The sequence below is a fragment of the Pelophylax lessonae genome, assembly GCF_965119305.1.
Source record: "Pelophylax lessonae genome assembly, chromosome: 1".
NCBI classification, from domain to species: domain Eukaryota; kingdom Metazoa; phylum Chordata; class Amphibia; order Anura; family Ranidae; genus Pelophylax; species Pelophylax lessonae.
The window spans coordinates 382,065,450-382,079,337 of NC_138768.1; the positions used below are offsets into that span (position 1 = coordinate 382,065,450).

Consider the following 13,888-nt stretch of genomic DNA (forward strand, 5'->3'; position numbering starts at 1 on the left):
TGCAACCATCTACAGAATATGCAATGGATTTTAAGTATAATATCATTTGAAAAGCCTGCAAATGACATATACAGTATATTCATAGCAGTGAACTACAAATATCATGACCTGAATGCTCAAAATAGAAAAGAGAGCGGTCTATGATGTCCCAGAGGGGATACTAGGGCCATATAAGATTGAACAGAGAATGATGACAAATCCATAAAAGAGGGGGGTATACCCACTGAGGATAACCTCAAGGTTTGTGTCGGAGAGAGGAGTTGAACAAGGTCCCAGAGCCTGTGGACAGACTCTAGGTCAGTGACCTATGGCACGTGTGCCACAGCTGGCACGCAGAGCCCTCTCTGTGGGCATACGAGCAGTCCAGTGATTGCAGGTAGAGGAAGATCCACGGAGAGTCCAGGTTTGTGACGGTGGGAGTACGGCAGCAAACATCGGCGAGGTTGAGGTCCCGGAATCTATGTGCACATGGCGAGTGAGTGGGCAGTCTCCGCGTGGAAGGTGAACAGATTGGCCTTAGAGCCCAGGAGGGAGAAAAGAACTTCACCGCCTCTTTGACCCCCAAAGAGGCGAGCAGCAGGCGCAGCATCCCTGGCGCCATCCAGACCCTGGACTTCTCAAACCTCCTCCTCTCCGCTAAAACATCAACAGTGAGGCCCAGAGAACAGGCTGACTTGGGGAATGGAAGGTGAGGACAGGTGGGAATTGCAGGCTGCGATAGAGCCGCTGGAAGGAACAGAGCAGAGAGCACATGGAGACTGGCATGGAAGGTACCGGGCAAAATCATATACAGACAGAGACTGGGATGGGGGGGCAGGGACTGAAAATAGGGACAGAGCTAGGGGTCTCTCAGCCCCTCCCCCCACGTCTCTCACTGTCCACCTGTTTCTCTCTGTCCACCGGTTTCTCTCAGCCCCCTCCCTCCCTCTGTCCCTTTCTCTCTGTACCCCTCTTTTTCTCTCTCATATCCCCCTCTCTCTGGTCCCCTGTCTCTCTCTTACACCCTTCTCTCTCTGCCCCCCCTCTCTCTCACACCCCTCTCTCTCTTTTACATACCCCTCTCTCACCCCCCGTCACTCTCAACCCCTAAGCAGTCTGAGCAGTGCTGGGTGTCACTATGCCCTTGAAGGATAGGGATTACTGTGGGGTTAGAGTGAGGTATGCACATGTGAGAGGGGAGAGGGTACTGCACCTGCCGGGGAGGGTGGGGGCTACTAGAGGTGCCATTACTGTAGCGGACCGGGTGTGATCTCCTCCCAGGGATCGGACATATGTTGGGGTGAGCGGAGTTCTGTCCCCCCCGCCCCCCCCTTCTCTGGACGCAGTCACATGATCTCTTGACACGCCGCTCTGTAAACCTGTTGCAGTTGGGCGCCTCAGGCTCGGAAAGGTTCTCCATCACTGCTCTAGCATATAAAATAGACAGTTATAAATCTAACGATATACTCCTTTTTTCTTTTTTTTTTATTACCCATAAAGGCAAAGAACATAAGATACCATAAAATGGGATCTATGTCAAAATATAAGAGCAACCTGGCTTTAACCTACATTATCCAAAATCACACTTGATCAGACCCAAAGGATATCAATATACAGTGCCTTGCGAAAGTATTCGGCCCCCTTGCACTTTGTGACCTTTTGCCACATTTCAGGCTTCAAACATAAAGATATAAAACTGTAATGGGACACAATCATGAAGTGGAACTAAATTTATTGGATATTTCAAACTTTGTTAACAAATAAAAAACGTAAAAATTGGGCATGCAAAATTATTCAGCCCCCTTAAGTTGATACTTTGTAGCGCCACCTTTTGCTGCGATTACAGCTGTAAGTCGCTTGGGGTATGTCTCTCGCTTGGGGTATGTCTCTATCAGTTTTGCACATCGAGAGACTGAAATTTTTGCCCATTCCTCCTTGCAAAACAGCTCGAGCTCAGTGAGGTTGGATGGAGAGCATTTGTGAACAGCAGTTTTCAGTTCTTTCCACAGATTCTCGATTGGATTCAGGTCTGGACTTTGACTTGGCCATTCTAACACCTTGATATGTTTATTTGTGAACCATTCCATTGTAGATTTTGCTTTATGTTTTGGCTCATTGTCTTGTTGGAAGACAAATCTCCGTCCCAGTCTCAGGTCTTTTGCAGACTCCATCAGGTTTTCTTCCAGAATGGTTCTGTATTTGGCTCCATCCACCTTCCCATCAATTTTAACCATCATGTTTGACAGTGGGGACGGGGTGTTCAGGGTGATGAGCTGTGTTGCTTTTACGCCAAACATAACGTTTTGCATTGTGGCCAAAAAGTTCGATTTTGGTTTCATCTGACCAGAGCTCCTTCTTCCACATGTTTGGTGTGTCTCCCAGGTGGCTTGTGGCAAACTTTAAACAACACTTTTTATGGATATCTTTAAGAAATGGCTTTCTTCTTGCCACTCTTCCATAAAGGCCAGATTTGTGCAGCGGGAATCGGGCCAGGGGAGGAGCGGCGGTGATCACCGCTGCTCTTCCCCGATCGTCGGGGATCTAGTGTGGAAATCCGCCCGCTTGTGGAAATAAACTGGTCATACTGCATTTAGAAGGATCTAAATTCAAATCTTGATGCTAAAAGATAATCTAATGGTTCAGTCAGATGTATATGGCAAGCAAATTGCCTATAGAAGAATAGAATTTATAGCCAAAAACTTCAATGTCTGTTGCCTAAGATGTCAGGTTGGAATAGCCTGCCATCAGCTTCAGATGTCTCCCATCAGTGTGTCAGAACCTCCTGAGTATCCTACTTCCTCCCTGATTTTTTGCAATTCTCTCCCTTTTCCCAACTATGATAAAAGTTTTATTCTTTGGGAATGTGGGCATGGATTTTGTTTTCCACGTGAAAACACGTGAACAAAACATGTGCCTCTACCTCGCCATTCTCAACAGGGGGCACTGTTTGTCTATATAAAAGTTTGGGAAATTTAGTTTAATTCAACTATTTTCTCAAAGATAACCTTCTGACCTAAGCCTTGGAGAAAAATGGAAATCTTAGTATGTTATCTATCATGCCAACTTACTGGAAAGGATACTGTCCCCTTTAAGATATATATTGCTTGAATAGGGTCTGAAACCACAGCAATTAACATTCCTTTAGAGTTAAGTAACTTAAACTGAAATCCCTGTATACCAATTAGTTCTTTATGTATAAAAACAAAATGGTATACATATCACCCAATCAGGGGCGGACTGAGAACCCTCAGGGCACCCGGGCAAAATAAATCAAGGGCCCCCTTCCAGGCCACACCCATGTCCCGCCTCCAGACACACCCATGTCCCGCCTCCAGTCACACCCACATCCCTCCTCCAGAAGAAGGGGAGGAGAGCGGACGTGTGTCTGCTTTTCTCTCTCCCCTCTATCTGGCGGCACCTGCTATGCCAGGCCCAGACACCGGAGATGGGCAAGCGGCGCTCAGGATACATAATTGAGGGGAGGGGTCACTATAATGGGGTGCAGTGTTGCCAACCCCCCTGAGTGAAATTTACTGAGAGGGTGTCCAAAATTTACTAACAGAGCCACATTTTTAACAGACAATTCAAAAAATTACATAAAATGGCTAATTTCAGTGCAAAACAGTGCAAATATCAATATTTAAGATATATATTGTGTTAATTGCACATGTTACTAGTGTGATTAGCAATGTGTTTTAGGTATAACAAAAGGCCAAAAACATATTTCTCCATTTATATGAAGGTCAGGGTAATAAAACTCAACACAGGGTTTTCCTTTACAGTGTAAGTGCGAACTCTGTGCACCCTGACGTAAAAGAGAACATTGTGGACCCTGATGTGAAGGAGAACTCTAAGGACTTTGATGTAAGAGGCTTTGCTGTGGACTCTGGTGTAAAGGGAAAATCTGATGTAAAAGAGTCTCTGGTCACCACAGTCACCTTTACACAAGACTCCATAGAGCTCCCCCTTACATTACTGCCCACAGAGACTGCATACATGACACAAGAGATGGTCAGAGATTGTCGACATGGCACAAGGGATGGTCAGTGACTGCATACATGGCACAATGGATGGTCAGTGACTGCATACATGGCACAAGGGATGGTCAGAGACTGCATACATGGGACAAGAGATGGTCAGTGACTGCATACATGGCAAAAAGAGATGGTCAGAGACGGCATATATGGCAGAAGAGATGATCAGAGATGGCATACATGGCACAAGAGATGGTCAGTGACTGCATACATGGCACAAGAGATGGTCAGTGACTGCATACATGGCACAAGAGATGGTCAGTGACTGCATACATGGCACAAGAGATGGTCAGTGACTGCATACATGGTACAAGAGATGGTCAGAGACTGCATACATGGAACAAGAGAAGATCAGAGACTGCATACATGGTGCAAGAGACAGTCGGTGACTGCATACATGGCACAAGGAACAATCAGAGACTGCGGACATGGCACATGGGACGGTCAGAGACTGCAGGCATGGCACAAGGAGCTGTCAAAAACTGCGGGCATGGCACAAGGGACGGTCAGAGACTGCAGGCATGGGACAAGGGACAGTCCGAGACTGTAGGCATGGCGCAAGGGGCGGTCAGAGACTGTGGGCATGGCACAAGGGCCGGTCAGACTGCGGGCATGGCACAAGGGGCGGGCATGGCACAAGGGCCGGTCAGAGACTGCGGGCATGGCACAAGGGCCGGTCAGAGACTGCGGGCATGGCAAAAGGGGTGGTCAGAGACTGTGGGCATGGCACAAGGGGCGGTCAAAGACTGCGGGCATGGCACAAGAGGCAGTAAAGGACTGCGAGCATGGCACAAGGGGTGGTCAGGGACTGCGGGCATGGCAGGGGGGGTTAGAGACTGTGAGCATGGCAGAAGGGGTGGTAAGAGACTGTCAGCATGGCGCAAGGAGTGGTCAGACTGCAAGCATGGAACAAGGAGTGGTCAGAGACTGCAAACATGGCACAAGGGGTGGTCAGAGACTGCGAACATGGCACAAGGGGTGGTCAGAGACTGTGAACATGGCACAAGGGGTGGTCAGAGACTGTGAACATGGCACAAGGGGTGGTCAGAGACTGTGAACATGGCACAAGGGGTGGTCAGAGACTGTGAACATGGCACAAGGGGTGGTCAGAGACTGTGAACATGGCACAAGGGGTGGTCAGAGACTGTGAACATGGCACAAGTGGTGGTCAGAGACTGTGAACATGGCACAAGTGGTGGTCAGAGACTGTGAACATGGCACAAGGGGTGGTCAGAGACTGTGAACATGGCACAAGGGGTGGTCAGAGACTGCGGGCATGGCACAAGGGGTGATCAGACTGCAAGCATGGCACAAGGGTTTGTCAGAAACTGAGGGCATGGAATGAGGGGCAGTCAGAGACTACAGGCATGGCACAAGGGGCAGTCAGAAACTGAGGGCATGGAATGAGGGGTAGTCAGAGACTGCAGGCATGGCACAAGGGGTGGTCACGGTCCGAGACTGCAGGCATGGCACAAGGGGCAGTCAGAAACTGAGGGCATGGAATGAGGGGTAGTCAGAGACTGCAGGCATGGCACAAGGGGTGGTCACGGTCCGAGACTGCAGGCATGGCACAAGGGGTGGTGAGAGACTGCGGGCATGGCAGAAGGAATGGCTGGTACAATGATATTCACATCCAGATTCTGACAGCATAAAGGTAAAAGTTTGTAAGCCCTATCTTCCAGAGATGGCATGGAGAAATCTTCATCTGTGGTGGTACCATTGCCACTGCGCCCCTCTCCCTGGTCTCACTCGTCACAATCTTCTCCAGGCTCCTCTCCCCCTTCTTACTTAGCTCCAGGCTCCTCCCTCGTATCTTCAGGCTCCTACCCCTTGTCTCACTCGGCTCCTTCCCTGTCCTCACCCGGCTCCAGGCTCTTCCCCGTGCTCCCCCTCATCTCGCATGCTCTCCAGTTCAGCGGCCATGGTCTGTGTGCTGCTAAACTGGAGGTGTTCCTGTCCCTCTCTCTGCCATCGCCCAGCTGGAAGGAGGGATTGTTTTTTTTTTTCAAGATACAGTAATTATGCTTTGAAGAGAGGGGGCAGAGTCTTCACGCTGAGGTTGTCTCTGCCTTGCATCTGGTGCAGGAGTGAAGTAGGCAGTGCCGGGCCCCTACTTCCATGGTAGTAGCGCCGACTGCCGGGCCCCTACTTCCACGGTAGTAGCGCCGACTGCCGGGCCCCTCTCCTCCTCCTACTTAAGTATCTCCGATAGCCCAATGTTGTCTTTCAGAGACAACATCGGGTGAATTAATGCTGCACTGGGCGGCGGGCCCCCCTCCCGGCCGGGCCCTCCGACCACATCCGAAGTGCCCGACCGCTCAGTCCACCCCTGCACCCAATTCTATATATTTGAAGCTTATACCTACTATATCAATAATAATACACATATAATTCAAGGAGTACCTCCCCCCCAATATATAATAAATATCGGTTGAATATTATAAAAGTGAATACAAAGAAAACGTTCCTTGAACTTAATTAAGTAGGCCTATGTATATGCTTCATATAATACAGTGATACAATAATATTGAAAATAGAAAAAAGGTGCGCTGATTAATTGAAATAAAGCTGCTACCAAAGATCCAATAAACTGATTGGACGATAAATGTATGTGAAAAATGATCTGGTGCGCTAAAATTAAATAAGTTATCCTGATGTACAAGCACAAATCATGATCATTATGATACAAAGTGATAACGTGTGTACAAAGTGAATGTACAACGTGATAAATCCCAAAGTCCATATGGATACATCTCCTCAAGGATATTTACACCCGCGTAGTCTGAGACTTCAAGAGTTAAAATAGGAAATCTTGATATATCTCTTATTGTTGCCAGGGATAGTGGAGGAGGTGCTGCCACAAGGAGAGTGGAGGAGGTAACAAGATTTCCTATTTTAACCCTTGAAATCTCAGCCTATGCGGGTGTAAATATCCTTGAGGAGATGTATCCATGCTTAATACTATTTTCCATCTGGTAAGAGGCTTGATTGATTACATGTTTCACCCGTGTGCAGTGGAGCACCATATCACTGTCACTACATAGGAGGTCACTTGAGAGGAGCTATTTGCACTTAACCATATCCGTCTGGTAAGAGTACAACTTGGAAGGTGGTGGGATTTATGCACCAGCCACGTGGATAAATAGACTTTTATTTTTGAATTAATATCGCGTTCATCCACATATATTTAGAAGATTTGTATGCACCAGTCACGTGGATAAATGGACTTGTATATTTTTGAATTTATATCACGTTCATCCACATTTATTTAGAAGATATATTGAATCATATGGACTTTGGGATTTATCACGTTGTACGTTCACTTTGTACACACATTATCACTTTGTTTGATACAATAATATTATTGCTAATACAATTACTACAAATAATAATGTTTCCTCAAGCAAAAGTTTAAATGAAACATCCTGATCCCTTGTTCATTGTTGAAATCGAGACAAGAATGACATCACTCTCATTATAACCCAGCCTGGCACCATGGCTAGTCCTTTTTATTGGCGTGTTGTCTGGGCCCCTTTAAGTTATTGGCCTGAGAAGGTCTTTGCTAAAGCCTCTAAAATTCTATGTAAGAATGTTTACCCAAGGATAATGAACATTCATCTCATGACAAAGATGGCTGCCAGGATGCCCATATAACAATATGTAAAATAATATGTATGGGCCTCATATGATTTATTTTAGCCACAATATTTCTGACAGTAAAAACTTAAAGAAGGCGGATTTTTAATGCAGAAGAGACATGCTTTGTTACCTACCTGCCTATCTGCCCCTGTACAGTAATATCCCATCCCCATTGTGTTTAGCTGGTTGCTGGGCATAGAGGAGGAGGAAGGGACTGTGCTGTCATTTACCTCTGTGTATACACCCACATGTGTGACTCTCTAGTCTAGTCACATGGGTTGCCACAACAGCTGCCAAATCCCTAGCTGAATTGGGGACATGAAGGTGGAGATAGAGAACAGCAGGATCAACCAGGTTTTTTGCAGAACAGAGAAAACAAATCTCATAGTAACTGAGTGAGTATTAACCACATGTAAAACAGCAATAGTTTTTATGATGTGGGGTTTAGTTACACTTTAGGAGAATTTAATGCATTCCCTTAATCGCTCAATATGTGCCAAGAAATCTACTAATGCCAAAATCCTGCACCACAATACTAACGTTCGTCAGTTCATGAACTGTGTAGCTAGTGACTCTAAATCACCACCTATTTCAGTAGATATTACAGAGTTGCTTACAGTGAACCACCTGCAACCTCAGGCTAGTCCTGTCCTCAATAAGGATATTACTCCTGGCCACTGCAAAACACAAATGTCCCTTTGTGTAGAGAATCCCAGCGAGAGCCCCAGACTTTGATTTTTCATTCCTAAACTGCATTTCCGCTGCGTAACGACTCAAGTAACACCCAAGGAATCTTGCTGATAGTCGGCAGCTTAAGACATTCATCCTACCCTAGTCTTCAAACAAGAACATTCTATAATTCTCTAATTTATAGGTTGAGAACAGATCCTCCTGAGGACTAAATCATCCTGAATTTTTACAGATCAGCATGAGACCTTTCTACTTCAACCTCTTATATTTTGTGATGTTTTTGAATTTTTGCCTACATGTGTGCGACGTGTTTAATTATGTGATGTGATTTTCTATCTCCCTTTGTCTTCCTCTCCTGTTTAATATTAGTTGAGTTGTAGCTAAACCCTCCCTCTTTTTTTCTTGTTCTATCAGTCAGTGTTCTAGCCAAAAAGGGCTTAGGAAATTTATTTCCTTCTTAAACTTAAAAAGACTGGAAAGCATAATTTGTACTGCACTCTGTAATGCATGCTAAAGTAAAATTTGTTTTGGATTCAACTTTTGTGTTGTATTAAAGTGTTTAGCTTTCTGTGGATGGTGCCAAGTCAGCATGTGACTATATTGCCTGAATAGACTGGGTCTGGGGGGAGGTATGTGAATGCATAAAATGGCATTTGAAAACGAACACTAGGCATACATTGTTTCAATGTAATCTCCTCAGTGAGCATGCTACAAGTCCTCAGCCCATTGTGGTATTGTTGGAGAACCTGCTAGGAACTGTAGGAAGTGCTATAAGCATGAAAGTCCTAAACTATTCTGGAGGCCAGAGTTAATAACATGAAATCTCAAATTGCCAAAGTTTTTTTCATTATATACTTAACATTTAACCACCTAAAGACTGGCACATTAAACCCCTTTCCTGTCCAGGCCACTTTTTAGTTTTTTTGCAGTGTGTTACTTTGACAATTACTCATGTAACACTGTACCCTAATGAATTGTATATTAACTTTTTTGAGATAGAGCTTTCTTTGGGTGGTATTTACATAGTTACATAGTCTGTTTGAAAAAAGACACGTCAATCTAATTCAACCAATAAAGGGGGGAGAGAAATCATACAATCCTATACCCACAGTTGATCCAGAAGAAAACCCCAGTAAAGCATGATCCAATTTGCTCCAGTAGGGTTAAAACTTCCTGATTCCCCTAGGGTCAATCGGAAATTCCCTGCATCCACTAATCACTACTTTTTTTTTTTTTTTTTATAAAAAAAAAAAAGTTTCCATTAGATTCTGCTTGCAAATACAGTAAATCTTTATTCGTGAATTTAGGCCAAATGTATTTTGCTACATTTCTTTGGTTAAAAAAAAAGAAAACCCCAAAAAACCAAACGGGTGTATAATATTTCTTTTGTGTCAAAGTTGGGGTCTTCAAACTATGGTGTATATACTGTGTATTTAAATTTATCAACCCTGATGCTTCAATTTCCTGTCTCAATTCTTGAGGCCTTAAAATACAAGGACAGCACAAAGACTCCAAAAATGAGCCATTTTTGGAAACTACACACCCCAAGGTATTTAGTAAGAAGCACAGTGAGTTTATCAAAGTTGTCATTTTTTTCCCCTATTGTTTTGGAAAGTACACTAAGTAAATTAAATTTGATTTGATTTTATGTTAGTGTTACCCTTTTAACAAATTGTCATTCCCAGCTTAGGCATACTTAAAATTACACCCCAAAACGTATTCTTCTACTGCTCCCGAGTATGGGGATACCACATGTGTGAGACTTTTTCGCTACCAAGATGAATAAAGTAGCCCAAAATCTAAGGGGCACTTTCAGCATTGAAGGGGCATACATTTTGTATCTGGTTTCATCTTTTTGACTACCAATCACATTTCTTGAGGCCCTGAAGTGCCAGGACAGGAGAAGTGATCACATTTTGCAAAGTAGATCCTCCAATTTATTTTAAATGGAGACATGGCAATTTTTTTTTTTTTGTCACAAAAAAGAAAATTACATGTTTTACACTCATGTCAATTGAGAAGATATTTCTCACACAGACCATGGGCATACTAAGTATTACACCCCAAAACCCTCTCTGCTATTGCTTCCGAGTATGTGGATATCCCATATGTGAGCCTTTTTTGCAGCCTAGCCACATAGAGGGGCCCACAATCCAAAAAGCATTTTCAGACTTTTAAGGGTCATAAACTAGGCATCTAATTTCCTACTTATCACACGTTTGACAGCTTTGGAGTGCCAGGATAAAAGAAATGCCCATAACATTTGGCTTCTGTCAAATGGGCATGCTGGAAAACCAGCCGACCTTCATCTGATCAGTGCTCGCAGCCAGTGGCTAAGAGCGCTGACTGGTGTGTTCTGGCGGGTGGGGGAAGCGGTCCCCCTTCCAGAACACAATTTCTTAGGGGGGATATCGCTGTATTAACAGTCCGCTGGGTTGAGCGAAACTACCTGTGTGTACCAGGTTAATGCTTACCTGATCTGTCAATAGGGGACAGAATCCTGTGGCCTTCCCACATCCACAGGGCGTGTTACAGTCAATAAATGCAATAAAAAAAGGAAAAAATCGTGGCGGAGGGGGGCCTGTCCATGTCAAAAACATTCTCAAAGCCGCTACACATAAGAACCAAAGATATTAAACCTATTATTATTAAAAGAAGCGATAAATGGGGCAATGTTGTCCTAATGGGTGAAAACCTTGATAGGAGGGAAGTTAAATGACTGCTGGGTGACTTGACGACTTACAAAAGACTAGAACATAACCCTTTCCCAGATGTAGTGCGTGAGTTAAATAAAAGGCAGGTCTATTAAAAGAGAATCTGAACATCTCCTATTGAGGAAATTCAATGTACCCACATTTTACATCATTGATATGGACATAAATATGGCCCACAAAATGAATTTGTGTTGGACGGGCTTGACTTTGCCTTAGCGAATAACTTTTTCCAAGTCTTCACACACACAGTACTACCAGCAAATTAGAGGCACCTCCATGGGGGGCAGCATGGGCCCCTGCTTATGTATGCCTCCACTTGGGACAGTGGGAGGAGGAAGAGGTGTTCACCTCGCCTATGTATCGTGGCCATGTACACACATGGCTAAGATACATAGATGATGTCCTGATGGTGTGGAGGGGAGAAATTGAACACCTGCATAAGTTCATGAATCAGCTGAAAAATAATGCAACACATGTGTTACATATACGTATGACCGTAGGCAGATCTAATTTCTCGACCTCTGTATTGCCATTGAAAATGGCCAAATATGTACATGCACATTTCGTAAAGAGACAGTGGCCAACACCCTTTTACAAGCTGACAGCCACCATCCTACATGGCTAAAGGATGGCATTCCTGTTGGCCAGTTTCTGAAAGTTAAGAGAAATTGCACTATGCTGAGTGACTACAGAAGAGATGGCCTCAATGCCTTCATCCTCCAGAAACTGGCTGCATACCACATGAGGTCGGGCATTGTCATGCACCAGGAGAAACCCAGGACCCACTACACCAGTGTAGGGTCTGAGCATGGGTCCAAAGATTTCATCCTGATACCTAATGGCAGTCAGGGTGCCGTTGTTTAGCCTGTAGATGGCTGTGCATCCCTCCATGGTGTTGTGCGTTATACGTTTGAGAGTAATTCCCGAACGATAATTATAACGAGTTCTTTTTAATTGATTAATTTCTTTTTAACAGCATATACCAATCATAGTGAATACAGGCTAAATAGGGAATATATATATATATATATATATATATATATATATATATATATATATATATATATATATATATATATATATACATACACATATATATATATAGATAGATAGATAGATATATTCTCTTTCAATGACCATAGAATATAGTTTGTTGTCTCGAGGGTTAGTCAACAACAGCTTACCACTCTAGGACAAAGGAAACCGAAACATGACGTCTACTTGAGGAATTTCTGCTGAAGGCCTCGAGTTGAACCTTTGTCTTTGGGTTCATTCAGTTCTTAATTGTTGACATGCAATTATGAAAAAATATGTCTCTTTCTTACAATAGTCCTGACAATGGATATGCCTCCCCAGACCATCACTGACCAACTACAAAACTGGTCATGCAGAACAATGTTACAGGCAGCATAATGTTCACCACGGCTTCTCCAAGACCCTTTCATGTCTGTCACACGTGCTCAGGATGAACCTGCTCTCATCTGTGAAATGCACAGGGTGCCAGTGGCGGAGGCTGCCAGTTCTGCTGTTCAATGACAAATGCCAATGGAACTCCACTGTGCCAGGCAGTAAGCACAGGGCCCACTAGAGAATGTCGAGCCCTCAGGCCACCCTCATGAAGTCTGTTTTTGATTGTTTGGTCAGAGACATTCACACCAAAGGCCTGCTGGAGGTAATTTTATAGGGCTCTGGCAGTGCTTGTTCTGTTCCTCCTTGCACAAAGGAGCAGATACCAGTCCTGCTGATGGGTTAAGGACCTTGTACAGCCCTGTCCAGCTCTTCTCGAGTAACTGCATGTCTCCAGGAATCTCCTCCATGCTCTTGAGACTGTGCTGGGAGACATAAAAAAACCTTCTGGCAATGGCACGTATTGATGTGCCATCCTGTAGGCTTTGGACTACCTGTGCAAACTCTATAGGGTCCGGGTATCTTCTCATGCTACCAGTAGTGACACTGATCCTAGCCAAATGCAAAACTAGTGAAAAACAGTAAGAAAAGAGGAGTAGGGGAAAAAAAAAACTGTCAGTGGCCTCCACAAGTAAAACCATTCCTGTTTTGGAGGTCCTCTCATTGTTGCCCATCTAGTGCACCTGTTAATCAGTTTCAGCTGCTTCAGTGTTATTGAAAATTAACAACTCCCTCTGCTACCTAACCGACCAGATCAATATTCCAGGAGTTTAATTGACTTGATGCTATACTCTGATTAAAAAGTGTCCTTTTTAATTTTTTTGAGCAGTCTATTTAACCCCACTATGACTTGGTTGTAACAAAAATAACCTCAATAGGCAGCTGTCTACCTGGTTTCTTGTAATTTACTATATGCTTAGTTATGGTGACACCACCTATGGGAATTTATCAGTTTTTTTAAACTAAATTTAAGCTTTAAAAGAAAGCAAACACAAAATGCTCTTAAAGCAGCAGCAGCATCCTCCAGTGTTTACTCCATTGTAAGCGTATGACCCCATTTAAGTCTACAGAGACTCAATTTGTTGGTGTGGCCTGCACTGTGAAAAGGTTTTGAAGGATAAGCACTAGGGGAAACTGTTTCAGCTAGAGGTAAGTAAGCACCTGAGTATGGGATTAGATTAGGTTGGGCAGCAAGGAAGGATGGGCTAATATGTTTGTTTTTTTTTATTTGTTTTTAATGATGTTTAGTGTATTTATGCTGTTTAGTGTCGGTTCACACTATGGCGATCTGACTTGGGGGGCGACCTGTGAAGTCGCATGCACCGCGACTTCGGCGCGACTTGCACGGACTTCACATAATGGAAGTCAATGCAAGTCGCTCCGATGTCGCCCGAAGTAGTACAGGAACTATTTTCTAGATCGGAG

At 44.2% G+C, this 13,888-nt stretch overlaps 1 protein-coding gene across 1 annotated transcript in view; it reads left to right on the forward strand.

Annotated features, from left to right (window-relative positions):
- Positions 1-13,888, forward strand: part of KDM4C (lysine demethylase 4C) — a gene marked incomplete at its 5' end in the record, with an annotated part of 705,351 nt that overhangs the window by 16,480 nt on the left and 674,983 nt on the right. The gene's annotated exons all lie outside the window — the stretch shown is intronic.